Genomic DNA, 14,661 nt, shown 5'->3' with positions numbered 1-14,661 from the left:
GTCGCACATGCACACATGTGCAAAGTGTGAAGGGGAAGTGTGCCACATAGTGCCCCATCACACATGACATGTGTAAACAGCTCATCACACATCTATTGTGCCACAACATGAGGAGACATGTGCCACATCACTGCCTGACACACCTAGGCCCTGCACATGAAGGACTGCACTGACAATGACTTGATGACGCGAGTACATGCCTGTCACTATGGTTGGGGGTACCGTAGGCCCTAGTGATACGGCACGTACTCACGCGTGTACGGGCCGTACATGCGTGTGTACGTGCCTATCACTATCGTTGGGGGTACCGTAGGCCCCAGTGATAGGCACGTACTCACGCGTGTACGGGCCGTACATGCGTGAGTACGTGCCTATCACTATCGTTGGGGGTACCGTAGGCCCCAGTGATACGGGCCGTACACGCGTGAGTACGGCCCGTATCACTGTAGTGATGGTGCCCTAGGGGTACGTGTGAAAAGCGCCGTACCTGTGTGGGGATTTAAGAATTACAATGGTGAGACATGAGGGACAAGTATTAGGGCCTAAATGCATGCTGGTTGTCATGGATTTCAAGTTCAAATGTTTACACCATGTGATCAGGAAAAATCAGTTGGCCACATTTAACAATGTTGCAAAGTGGTTGTTGACTTGACATGATGCTGCTAAATCGAAAGATGCAAAGGCTGTCACTGGTGTATGTTTAAAGGGATTGGAGGAAACGTAGGATGCAAATGAGTCTGACCAATCACTCTGTACACCTGTATATGAAATAGGCCATCAAGGCAGATATAAGGCAGGCAGAACCCATGAGAGGGCACTTGCCTGCACAACATGTCAGTCGATACCACTGCTGCTGTATTGTCTCCCTCTGGCACCATGTCAAGAACTGTGGAGAGGGCCCAGCCTTTCACCCAGGAGCAGTGGCGGCTGGTGACATTTGAAAGTGGTAGGGCAGAATAGTAGACTATTTGAGGGCAGTGGCGGCTGGTGACATTTGAAAGTGGTAAGGTGGAATAGTAGACTATTTGAGGGCAGTGGCGGCTGGTGACATTTGAAAGTGGTGAGTTGTACAATTTTTGCCATACGAACGACCTATGGGGATTCGGGTGGTGGGTGCGAGTGGACAAATGGTGCATTTTTAAGCACATTTGAGGAAGCAGGAAGAATAATTAAGCAATACGATTTAATTATTTAAGAAATTGCCAATTTTTATGAGCTATAAAGGACACTTTGCGTATGCTGATATCATTTACCCATATTAACTTTTGAACACACTGATACACTTGTAATGATTTTAACTATACAATAAATACATTCATTGACTGCAATGCTGTACATCAATATGATGACGCTATTTCCTTACATTAATTTTCTGTTTTCATGCCAGAAACACCATTTTAAAAAAAAGTGCAGAAAATATGAATGCATTTCAAGTAGTACTCTGTATAAAAAATGCCTGCATGTAACAGCAAACACTTCCCATGTTATCGTTTCCCAAAATTTTCAGTAGAAAAGCCATCCCACGTCGTCAACAGAGGCTTCCAAGTTATCCGGTATGGTCAGATTATCAATCCCTGATTAACTGAAGTGGTCAGGACGTTCATGTAATGGATTCGCCTGCACTAATGGACTCCGTGGATCTGCGCAATCAAATAAACTGTGGTGCTAAGAGTGGTTTAAAGCAACACACAACATTCAGCAAAGCATGCATTTCTGTCCAGACCTCAGGCTACTTTTGACTTTTTATCAATTTTTTTTAGGTCTGGCCTGACAACTTTAGCTGCCTGCCTGGCTCGTGCAAATAATAGTACATACATACAGAGAGGGTCTGTTAATACTGGTCGGTTCAAACAAGGCTTGTGACTCTTATTTAGATTAAGGTACACCACATACGTTTTTCAAAACACAGAAAATATGTTTAAAGAGCAAAATGACTTGCTGCAAAAAAAGCATGGAAAAGTTAATAATGTAAAGCCACATAGCGTATTTTAAAAGGAAACCAATACCTCGGGCCTAGCGCCATGCTCTGAGACACCTGGAATACTGCACTCCACCAGCACACCAACACCCGCCAAACCCAATGGAACATCCCAGTGGTCTTCTTTCTGAAGATACTCCGATGGAGGTAACACCCTCTCCATCAGGCAGTGCAAGGTGCACGCTGCACCTTCACTGGAAAAGCGGCTACACAATCTAAACAGATGCAGCTGCGAGGTAAAAACGCACAGAGGGGAGTCTGTACACACAGGTCAGTGAAAAGCTGCTGTTGTGAGACACTATAGCCTTTTAACTATCTCTGGGTTCCTTTGAGCACTAATCTCGGACCACCTGCACGAGTGGTTGCTAACAATTTGCATCACTGACCACGACCCTCGTCCTCCCACAATCAAGGCGCAGCATATTTCTCCCTCCAGGAATGTCGACAGGGTTGGATGTGAGGGAGTCCCCGTGAATAAGAACTGGGGGCTTTGATCTATATTAAATATGATAATGTGGTGAATACCTGCGAGTAGCATGTCTCTAACAAGTCCCAGGTATGAAAATTTAAGGAATTAAAGCAAAGAGAAAAAACCGAGTCGCCCAGGAGCACACAGTTATGTCAGGCGAGGTGGCCAGGATTCAAGCCTCAAATAATCAAGTTTGCTTTTGCTTCCCGATCGCGTCTTTCTTCGCGATTCTGCTTCTTTAGCCGCGGGGAGGGGGGGGGGGGGGGGGGGGATGGCGCACGGGGGGGGGAATGTAATGTTTTTTTTAAAACTTACCTCACAGCCGGTCCACGGGTCCACGCCACCTCTCAGACCTCTGCTCTCCTGGGCGCCTCCACGAACGGCACTGGAGGGGCCTACCAACCCCTCTCAGCCAATCCTGGCGCTGCCAGCAGCGCCAGGATTGGCCGACGGCACAGCTTACGCTACGCCCGCCGCCTGCCCATTAGGAGACCGAGGGGCTCTTAATGGGCATGCGCAAGCCAGTGCAAACACAAGTGCGCATGACTGGGCACGGGTGAAAATCCGCTCACCTTCCCCACTCATGCGCACTTGTGCTGCTGCCTGTTGCCCCATGTCTGACACAATCATGTCAGTCAACATGACGCCGGACCGCCCACCCCCTTCAGACTCTGAAGGGGGTGGGCGGTCCAACGTCATGCTGACTGACATGATTGTCAGTTGGTTCTCCCTCGGCTGCTCGGCATCTTTAAACTTAAGTAAACTGATTCAGTTTACTTAAGTTTATAAACGCCGAGGGAGCTACGGGCGGGGGGGCTACGCCCCAACGCCCCCAATGGACGAACCGCCACTGCCCAGGAGGAGAACGAGGCCCTGCTGGATGTGATCCTCCCACAGTACCCCATGCTGTATGGTCGACCAGGGGAGCAGGTGAGTGCTGACTCCAGTACCTTTGCCTGTGCACCTTTATTGTGTCTGTCACTTCTGGCATTGTGGCCAGGTGTGACAGACATGCAATGTTGGGTGGAGTGGGTCCCGGGGGGGGGGGATGGCATATGTCTCTCATGAAGGGTTTGATGTAGTTCATGTGTGCACTTCTCACTTGCATTGTGCTTACTGTGACATTCACTGCATAGTGCATGGCACATTCCGCCAGTCAAATCCTCTTGGGCATTCTTGTTCTATTGTCCTGCGGTGATTCAGTGGTCACCCCGGTGTGACAGGTGACTGCACCCACAGAAGTGTGTGAGAGTTGAGTGGAGCTGTGGTGAGAGTGTCCAAATGATGTGTACGCCCCCTGGACATTGATGTGTGTGAATGTTTCTTGTCATGTGGATTAGTGTCTATGTGGAGTGTTGCACCACAGCTGCATGGAGGAGGCAACTGCTCAATCCATCTGATGTGTGAAGTAAGCCGTGCTGTGTGTCTGACTTGCTGAGCTAGCCCCACACCTGTGATCCCCCCCTGGCAAGTGGCACATGTGCAGAGTGAGGTTTGCATCCGCTGTTGCCAATGGCAGGTGATTGATGTGTGCCTGTGTGTGTCTGTGTACTCTGCTGATGTTTCGTCAGTGGCCTGGTGCATGTGACTGCTTAGCGTTGCTGTCCATCAGCCTTGTGTTGCTTGGGATGCACAGTGTGTGCCATGATCAGGGATTGGTTCGCACCCCTCATGCCACCTGTGTACTTACTATGCCATGTAGTGCATTGCTGCGTCCCCAGTGGAAAAAGTCCCTATGACTGAGGTGCTATTACTTGCCAGCATACTATGCCCTGTTCCACAAATCTAAGATGTTCAACTGTGTGTCTCTGTGACATGGTGCAGGTGTAGTGATGTTGTCCCACTTTGTCATCCACACAGGTATCCCCCTACCATAAGGGGAAGATCTGGAAGGACGCCGTCAAGGCTGTGCAATCGGTAAAGGGTCGCAGTTGGCGCCTGTCACACGTGAGGAAGAGATGGCAGGACATCCGGTGCTGGACCCGGAGGATCGCCCGGGTCATGCTGAAGGAGGAGGCTCCTCGCAAGCATGGCGGGCGCGGGCGCCTGACCCACCAGATGCGGCGTGTCCTGGCGGTGGTCTTCCCTGACCTGGATAGGCGGATACGGGAGTTACAGCAGCAGGAAGGGGGTAGGTACATGTGTGTTTGTTGTGTGTCGCCAGCTTTTTATGCTGCTCAGTCGCCTGGAGACACTGCCAGGGTATATATGTGCAGTGCATATCCTGTTCCCCCACAGTCAACCTGTGCTGTTCTTCCTCCCTTCCCCTCCTTGACATGTGTTACCTGGTCTGTGTGTGATCACTATTGCACATGGTCATCTAGGCTGCCAGTTTATCAAGGTGCACACTGCTTTCAGCATCATGTGTGGGGGTGGTCTGCCTGTGCCCTGTCCTGTACAGTCATTAGGGGGTGCATATTTGTTGCCACTGATGCTGAGTCACAACATAGGAGTGTGAGGTTTCAAATTAACAGACTTGCTGCATGCATTACCAATGTTGTGGCCTCAGACATGATGTGCATGAGTGGGATATATGCATAGTGGCGGGACGGTTGCTCCTGTAACAGTCAGCTCATTCCAGGACCATGGAGCAGTGTGCACACTACAGTCCCCTGTCACAGCCTGCCCTCCTACTCATGTGTGTCATCCAACACTGTGCACATTCACTGTGGGTTCATAATGGCTCTGCCTCGGTGGCATTGTTCCCTGGCCTGGCTCGTAGTTTTCACATGTGTGATACATTTGCCCACTGGACAGGGATACAGCAGTTTGCTTGTGCATACTCACACTGGGCAGTGCCTGTGTGGCTATACACAACAATCTGTTGATGTTTGTTTGTGACCAATGTGCTTTTGCAGCCCTACAAGGTGATGTCGTGTTAATGAAGGTAGTTTTCAAGCACAGTTATTGTAACCCTGAATAAGAGCTCTCACTTCTTGATTGGTATTAGTCACATTGACTCAAGTATGGGTGGGTGTGCGCGGGAGGGGCGTACATGTTCAACCCTGATGTTTCATTGCCAGTTCTGACTTGTGTGTGATGATTCGCAGTACAGAAAGTCATCGTGCAGTGCCCCCGTGATGTTGGCCAGTGCTTGGTGCTTCATTGCCTGTGTCAGTTCTTGGCAATCATGTATCCTGCTTGGACATTTTTGGCACCTGTGTGTGGTTCAGATGCTACACAGTTGTGACTTTGTGTGCTGACATCTGTGGGTACATTCTGGCTTGCCATGAGGTGGAACCCACAGTACAGCTAGGCTTTTTTGCTAAACAATTGCAGGCCCATTGGCTCATGCATTGTCCTGGCTGTGGACATGTGTGCCACTCCAGATGACAGTCAGTAGGTCATATGTGTAGCCAACTGTGTGATCAGGTGACGGATAGCCATGTGACAAATGACATTATTCAAGTTGTTACTCTGGGAAAATGTCCATTGGCACTCACTACACCTGTCAACAAGTCTCAATGTTTCATATGCTTGACCTTGTTGTTTGGTTGTGAAGGACAATGATGTGCCTGCATGACAGATGTCTCCCAGGGAAGTGCACAAGACACCACCTTTACACTTTCCAGGGACACGCTGGCACATTTAAAAGTAATGCACAGTTTGGACAACACTTGTTTGGAGTTCATACATGTACATCTTCACACAGTGTGCTAGCATTTGGGTTAGTCCTTGGTTGTTGCTGATACAAAATTACGAGTGTCAAGTCATCCAGCCACCCTGGTTCCATGTCTATGTACTTACAGCTACGCCATTTCTTCCTAACAGTGGCTGATTTGAATGAGTCTGGTAGCTCAGACAATGACTGTGTACATGTAGTTTGTTGTGCACCTTCTTGTATGACTTCTGCTATACAGACACATGTGTGTTGTGTTCACAGAGTGCCACATTCACCCATGCTAGACATGCCCATTTTGGAAAGGGTTGTGATTCTCCAGGAGTCACAATGTATTTCTTTGGGGTGTCAAAAGTACTCACAGGTCTCTGAGTCTGGGGACACCTTCTGCATTGGCATGAGGTATTTGGCCTTGGGTGCGACAATACTGTTTGTTTCCCAGTGAACAATAGGTGGCATGCCTTCATAGTCTTGCTGTGCTCAACTGATCCCAGACACTACCTTCTCATGATCTTGTGAATTCAAGTCATTTGCTGTTGTGTCCTAATTTTCATTGTTCGCAAGTGGCATGGTGCGTCAACCAACTGGGGAGTGCAGGGCTTACATATGTGGGGAGTATCCTAGATGTTACTCCTGTTGCCTTTCCTGATGTGCACTGTTGCCTATTTTGTTTGGACTCATGTGTCAGATGTATACAGGTGACTGATTTTTTCCTGTCTCTTCACCTTGCCCACATCATCATCGGAGGACACCGAGGGAGACACCGACACGGACGTGGAGGTGGGATCGAGCAGTGGTGCCACCACTGCTGAGGAGTCGGTGGAATCTAGTGGCACGGAGGGCGAGGGGAGTGAGGCGGAGGACCTGCCCAGTACCGACACAGACTACGAGGCAGACGGGTCCGAGGCTGAGCTCCCAGAGGGGGCGGAGGCTGCTCCCAGAGCTGAAAGCAGCAGCACATCTTTCGCCGCCCCCTCCATTCCCATCACCGCCCTCCCACTTGCTCGGGTCCCTTCTGTCCGTGCTAGGCCACACCGTGTCTCCTTCGTGCCAGGCACCGCACCCCCTGCCCCTGTCCCCCCTGCTGCCCTCACTGCCGAGTCTGTGGACATTCAGCGGCAGTTGCAAGTTGGGCAGACATCGATCCTGACTGTCCTCCATGGCCACACCAGACTGCTGACCCAGATGGTGTCGTACATGGAGGGCATGTCATCAGCGATGTCTGACCAACGGATGTTGCTGAGGTCCCTGGACTCGTCACTGACGGCAGTAGCGAGTCACCTGCAGCGCTGCCTCCCCCCCTACCCCTGGCCCATCCACAAGTCCAACACCCATGCCTGTCCCAAGCACACCAAGACATCCACACACACGCACCCCACCAGACACAAGCTGCACACCACCACGTAAGGGCAAGCGCACACCTCCTGACACGCACACTCAGGGGGTAGCAGGCACACCCACTGGGTCTGGGGCCAACAGGCAGGCACGCAGCCACAGTCCTCGTCCACATGACTCACTCCCTAGTCCCTCCGATGTCACTCCCCTTGGCTCCCCTGCCCCAGATTCTGAGAAGGAGGCCTACTTCGCTGGGCTGGGCCTCAGCCCCACTAGTTCACCTGGACGCAAACGGTCAAGGCACTCCACGGGTAGGGGAGTTAAGTCCCCCAGCCCGTCCACCATCTCCCCCAGTAGCGCTGCAACCCATCCTACCGACCCCCCCCCCTCCTTGGGGCCTGTTGTTTCTCCGGGTGCAGGGGAGATGCTTAGAGAACTGGCGGAAGTGTGCAGCGCCGAGCTCGCCTCCACCTTTGGCGCTGCCCCACCCCCTGTGGTGGAGTCGTCCATTCCTGCACCCACCACACCTACCCTTCCCCCTCCTGTCCCTGCGGTGCCTGGTCCTTCCCCACATGATGCCCTCCCCCAGTCGACGAAACACTCTTGTGATGTGCAGGCAAGCTAGGGGAGACGCATGGCCATGTGTCCCCCCCCAAGGACTGCTGAAATGGACTGGCCATTGGCCTTTGTGAATAGTCTCGTTTACACATTATTATTTTCATGCTGAATAAAGCATTTTCTTTTTCTTTGGAACAGTCTTGCATTTCAGGTATTGATGTTGATGCTGATGCTACAGGAGTTGGGGTTGTGGGCATGTGTTATGTTTCAGGGATATGTTGTGGTCTGCTGCTCATGAAGTGGAACCTGATATCTGCGTGCCATCACGCGATCTCTGCAAAGATTCTTTGTCGTGTATGCTCTTTGTGTTTGGAGACATTGTCCCAAGGGGTGTTCCTTCCTCTGTGGCACCTGACATCTCCCCTGCAGAGAGTTGCACAATTGTTGTGTTGCCCTGTGTCTACATGTCCTTTGTTGGTGATGGATCCCTTCAACTCTGGGCATGCCTGCTCAGCAATGTGTCCGCCTGCATTGCCTGTGCCATCCTTGGTGCTCACTGTACTTTTGTATAGAGTATTTTGCCATGCCTTCATGGATAAATGGTCCCTTTTCCGCACAATGCATGTGTGTAATCCCAGCCTAGTACACATATGGTACTTGTTCTGCTGGGTATTTGAACACCTGACTCACAATTGTGGGCATTGTATCTGTGGGAACTCCACACTATTCCTTCCATGACAGACAACATCTTGGTGGCTAGCCCAGCACCTGAACATTCCTATCAGTCCTGGGATGTGCGTGACAGTGTGTGTTCTCTTTGGCTCTCTTAGTTTGTTAGGCAGTGACATGACTATACAGTCTTGTGGCATGATCTCAATGTGTGTATTGTGCTGCATCTGCCAGGGGTGGGTATGCATGTGTTATTTGTCCTCACACCCACATGTGGTGTGTCATGCAGTGGGGGTTAGACCTCCTTCCTCCTGAGAGTGGGACAATGCTGTCAGTGATGTGTTGTTATGGCACTATCCTCATTGTCCTAAGTTAGGGATACATACATTCACCCATGGAGCTGTGGTCATCTGATTATGATGTACACCCCCCCATATCCACTGCTGGGAGTGATAGGCTCCCACCCCTCATATGTCTGGGCACTGCTGGGAGTCCTCTGCTCCCACCCCTCACATGTCTGGGCACTGCTGGGAGTGATAGGCACCCACCCCTCATATGTCTGGGCACTGCTGGGAGTCCTCTGCACCCACCCCTCACATGTCTGAGCACTGCTGGGAGTGATAGGCACCCACCCCTCATATGTCTGGGCACTGCTGGGAGTCCTCTGCACCCACCCCTCACATGTCTGGGCACTGCTGGGAGTGATAGGCACCCACCCCTCATATGTCTGGGCACTGCTGGGAGTGATAGGCACCCACCCCTCATATGTCTGGGCACTACTGGGAGTGATAGGCACCCACCCCTCACATGTCTGGGCACTGCTGGGAGTCCTCTGCACCCACCCCTCACATGTCTGGGCACTGCTGGGAGTGATAGGCACCCACCCCTCATATGTCTGGGCACTGCTGGGGGTGATAGGCACCCACCTCTCACATGTCTGGGCACTGCTGGGAGTGATAGGCACCCACCCCTCATATGTCTGGGCACTGCTGGGAGTGATAGGCACCCACCCCTCACAAGTCTGGGCACTGCTGGGAGTCCTCTGCACCTACCCCTCACATGTCTGGGCACTGCTGGGAGTGATAGGCACCCACCCCTCATATGTCTGGGCACTGCTGGGAGTGATAGGCACCCACCCCTCACATGTCTGGGCACTGCTGGGAGTCCTCTGCAACCCCCCCTCACATGTCTGGGCACTGCTGGGAGTGATAGGCACCCACCCCTCACATGTCTGGGCACTGCTGGGAGTGATAGGCACCCACCCCTCATATGTCTGGGCACTGCTGGGACTGATAGGCACCCATCCCTCATATGTCTGGGCACTGCTGGGAGTCCTCTGCACCCACCCCTCACATGTCTGGGCACTGCTGGGAGAGATAGGCACCCACCCCTCATATGTCTGGGCACTGCTGGGAGTGATAGGCACCCACCCCTGACATGTCTGGGTACTGCTGGGAGTGATAGGCACCCATCCCTCACATGTCTGGGCACTGCTGGGAGTGATAGGCACCCACCCCTCATATGTCTGAGCATTGCTGGGAGTGATAGGCACCCACCCCTCATATGTCTGGGCACTGCTGAGAGTGATAGGCATCCACCCCTCATATGTCTGGGCACTGCTGGGAGTGATAGGCACCCACCCCTCACATGTCTGGGCACTGCTGGGAGTCCTCTGCACCCACCCCTCACATGCCTGGGCACTGCTGGGAGTGATAGGCACCCACCCCTCATATGTCTGGGCACTGCTGGGAGTGATAGGCACCCACCCCTCATATGTCTGGGCACTGCTTGGAGTCCTCTGCACCCACCCCTCACATGTCTGGGCACTGCTGGGAGTGATAGGCACCCACCCCTCACATGTCTGGGCACTGCTGGGAGTGATAGGCACCCACCCCTCATATGTCTGGGCACTGCTGGGAGTCCTCTGCACCCACCCCTCACATGTCTGGGCACTGCTGGGAGTGATAGGCACCCACCCCTCATATGTCTGGGCACTGCTGGGGGTCCTCTGCACCCACCCACCCACCTGCACCCTTGCTGTGGTACACTGCTGTCCTGCCCATACACCACCCCCAATTTACAGCTGATGTGCTGCACCAAGCCGTACACCTACATCCGTGGCGTGTGTACGCCTTGTATCCATCATGTGTTGGGGCTGTAGGGGTATGCATGTACGGCCCGTACCCACGCTCTGGGGGCGTGGGTACGGTCCGCACACGCGTACCCCTACCTCACCACTGCAATGGTGGTACAGCCCGTACTCACGCTCTGGGGGCGTGGGTACGGGCCGTACCACCATTGTGGCGGTGACGTAGGGGTACGCGTGTATGTCCCGTACCCATGCTCTGGGGAACGTGGGTACGGGCCGTACCACCATTGTGGCGGTGACGTAGGGGTACGCGTGTACGGCCCGTACCCACGCTCTGGGGAACGTGGGTATGGGCCGTACCACCATTGTGGCGGTGACGTAGGGGTACGCGTGTACGGCCCGTACCCACGCTCTGGGGAACGTGGGTACGGGCCATACCACCATTGTGGCACTGACATAGGGGTACGCGTGTACAGCCCGTACCCACGCTCTGGGGAACGTGGGTACGGGCCGTGCCACCATTGTGGCGCTGACGTAGGGGTACGAGTGTACGGCCCGTACCCACGCTCTGGGGAACGTGGGTACGGTCCGTACCACCATTGTGGCGGTAATGTAGGGGTACGCGTGTACGGCCCGTATCCACGCTCTGGGGAACGTGGGTACGGGCCGTACCACCATTGTGGCGGTGACGTAGGGGTACGCGTGGTACGGCCCGTACCCACGCTCTGGGGGGCGTGGGTACGTCCCGTACCACCATTGTGGTGGTGACGGGTATGCGTCCACGTCCACTTCCGTTGTGGCGGGACGTGGGATTGGTGGACACGCCCCCCGAAGTGACCAGACCATGGAGGTAATGAATGTGCAGGATGTATTAGTAATTTGTAGGGTGTGGGTTATGTTTCCTGCCCCTTGCACCCCCCCCCTTTGCCCCTGGGGGTTGTTCTGACCTTCTGCGGCATCTGCGTCGGTTTCTGTACACGAGGTGGTAGGCTATGAGGGCCGGGATGACGCGTAGGTTGGGGTCCATCGCTGTCCGTCGCGTACCAGGGCTCCTTGTTCGCGTCGTCCTCAATTTCCCGGCAGTTTTTGGCTCCCGTAAAAAATGCTGTGTGCGGAGTGACGTCGGCACGAACCGTACTTGCTGGTCCGTAGAACGCTGCCTGACTCCTTCCGGACGTCGCGTATGCGCCATCCTGATTCAGATTTGTATGTATTTTTTAGCCGGTCGGTGTTTTTTACGACTCGTACGAAAATGGTGTTTCTGTGCGAATCGTACTTGCGAGTTTGTAAGCTGTTTTTCCCGGGTACGAGTCGGACGGAAAAAACGCTCCGTACGACCATTCATACCCGGGTTTTACCGGATCGGAATTGGCACCTTGATGTCATATTTCTTAGTTTGAGATACCCGTCCCTCCTCGCATAAAGTGATCTTTAAATCCTCTTGGTTTTAATTATCGGTACTACACCAATGTGTTTTACAGTATACCATTTGCTTGAGACTCGGCCTGACTGCAATAAGGCTGCAATAGTCCTTTGTGGCTTCAATGGGGCATTTAAGTCTGTCCTTACACTTGCAAGCCACCCTGGGCATATGCCACATTGTTCATTTCTGTAATTTACAACATAATTCATCCACAACAATTCCCTTAGTTGCAAATCACAAATATCTCTTTTTAAAGCATTGCCTACAAGTCACTAATGTGTTGTTAATTGTTCATTAACAAGTAGGTCATTATATCTAGGGGCTCAACCTTTTTGTTTCTTGCTAAATAAGTGTACTAGTAGATCATTTACTAGAATATGTCGGCCCTTGCAACTAACTCCCCCCTCCCAATCCGTAAGCCGGGGTCCACATCACTTCTTACATTTCTGAGGGCATCCACCACTTATGTACACAATTCTTTCTGTCACAAAAGATCTTCTGAAAAAGGAATTAAAACACTCAAGTAAACTACGTGGATTACAGTAAAAAGGGAATTTATGGTATTCTCCGTAGTACAAACTTTAAATGCAAGGAGAGAGTAGCACTGGATGTTTCTACGATTGGCCCTTGATAATTTAACATACAGAACTGTTTCAGAAGAAACCACTCACTAAAAGAGGTGATGAAATAGATTAATAAGCAGACACCCCAGGATACTGAGGTCTCTTTTGCCAATTTTTGCAGTCAGATTAGCTGTGTCTAAAAAGAATTAAACCAGGTTATCTCTACTACTCGATAGAACACCCAATGTGGCATCCACTGATATCTAGATTGAATCAACTACTTCCTTTTGTTGGACACACTTAGGTGGTCATAAGGTGACTTCTTTAGCACAGAAGGAAATTTCTTTTTTCTAACTCAAGGACATTAGTTCTTGCCTTCTAACTTCCTGGAGTTAATTATCTCCATGTCTGAAATCCTTTTAACTGAAGCTGATTCCCAATTGTGCCATGCCACTCTGGCCCTCATTTATGGGATCCTCTGCTACAACAGGCTGTTATGACGTTTACCGTTTTAGTGGATTAGAACCTCTCCCTTCCCCCCACAAACATTTCCAGTCACAGACTCTCAGGTTTTTTCCAGTTCTGTATGTTGTGTTGATTCTTCCCTTTTTTAAACTTTTCCTCGTTGTATACCCATAGTCAATACATATGTTGCCTTTAGGCTTCCCTGCAGAAATTGTATTTATCTTGGCATCTAGTATAATATAATCAGAGGCTTCAGTATATTTAGAAATCTGGAGGGCCTTCTTCAACTAGAACAGTTTTAAACAAAGTCTGAAAATAACAACACCTGGGATCCTCAGGCTATGGAGTGGGGGCGCCAAAACTCCAGTGACAACACAGTGAAAAGAACCAGATGTATCTTAGATTTGAAAACTGTTCGTTTGCACCTACTACTCACTTCCAATCAAAACAGGAACATCTAGAGAATCATGCCAAGGAAAGTCGATTTCGAATATTCAGTTTTCCTAATTGTGTGGTAAATATTTAATTACCGGTACTATTTTTTATGCGGTAAAGTCTATTAAGAATAACTCAGTAAATATAAGAGGCAGAATCCGTGGTATTAGAGGTTTTAAAAGGCTTTATTCCTATACAAAGGAATACAATTCGAATTGTAGGCTTTCTATTCCATCACCACGAAAGTTCAGGAAGGAAGGGGCATACATTATTGACAGATAAGCAGTTTTATAGAAAATACATTACAGTGAGACAGATGCAAGAGGCGTAACAGCTGATAGTACAGATAAAAGGTGCATACGTAACTAACAAAGGCGTATACATGGGTGTAACTAAAATACGTCATTAAACATGATGTCACAAGTGGGTGGATCCATAAAAGAATCCTGCAATGTCAGCAGAAATATCTGGCAGAGATGCGCGCGCAGCCACATGACGTGTGATTGACGTGCAACGAGAGGGTGAAGGGGACTTGACATTTAGCTCTACATGTGGAGACAGAAGTCTGGGGGTTATGTCAACCTAATTCCAAATCATATCTAATATCCTATGTTTAAAGAACTGTGTTATCCAAAAGGAAAGGTCTCTAGGATAGAATCTATTCTATACTGACTGTTAGTGCGTGTACAAGCGTCTAAGTGTCTACATGAGATGCGAGGGGGTAGGAATATTCCATGGTAACGGAGCTATGAATTACTTGCATGAGGACAGCGAGGCCTGGCCCCTTTTCACGGTAGCTGAAGGAATGTTTACCTAAACTGCTAGACAGGAATGCATCGGATGAGGAGCGGAGTAGATAATCTTGAAGGTGAAATGCAGCTTTTGGCAGGCAATATGCTGGATCAGGCACCGTTAGCAGCGCAGGGAGTAGGACAAAGTTCATGGATACAGATGCAGGCTCAGACTGGAGCTTTCAGAGGCAGAAGGCAGGAAAAGGCTTGATGACAGAATTCAGGGCCTACTCGCCTGAATCTGTAAAATGTGGAAAGTGAACCACA

This window comes from Triturus cristatus, chromosome 6 (genome assembly GCF_964204655.1).
Source record: "Triturus cristatus chromosome 6, aTriCri1.1, whole genome shotgun sequence".
In the NCBI taxonomy this organism is placed as follows: domain Eukaryota; kingdom Metazoa; phylum Chordata; class Amphibia; order Caudata; family Salamandridae; genus Triturus; species Triturus cristatus.
Note: the sequence above shows the minus strand (reverse complement) of the source record.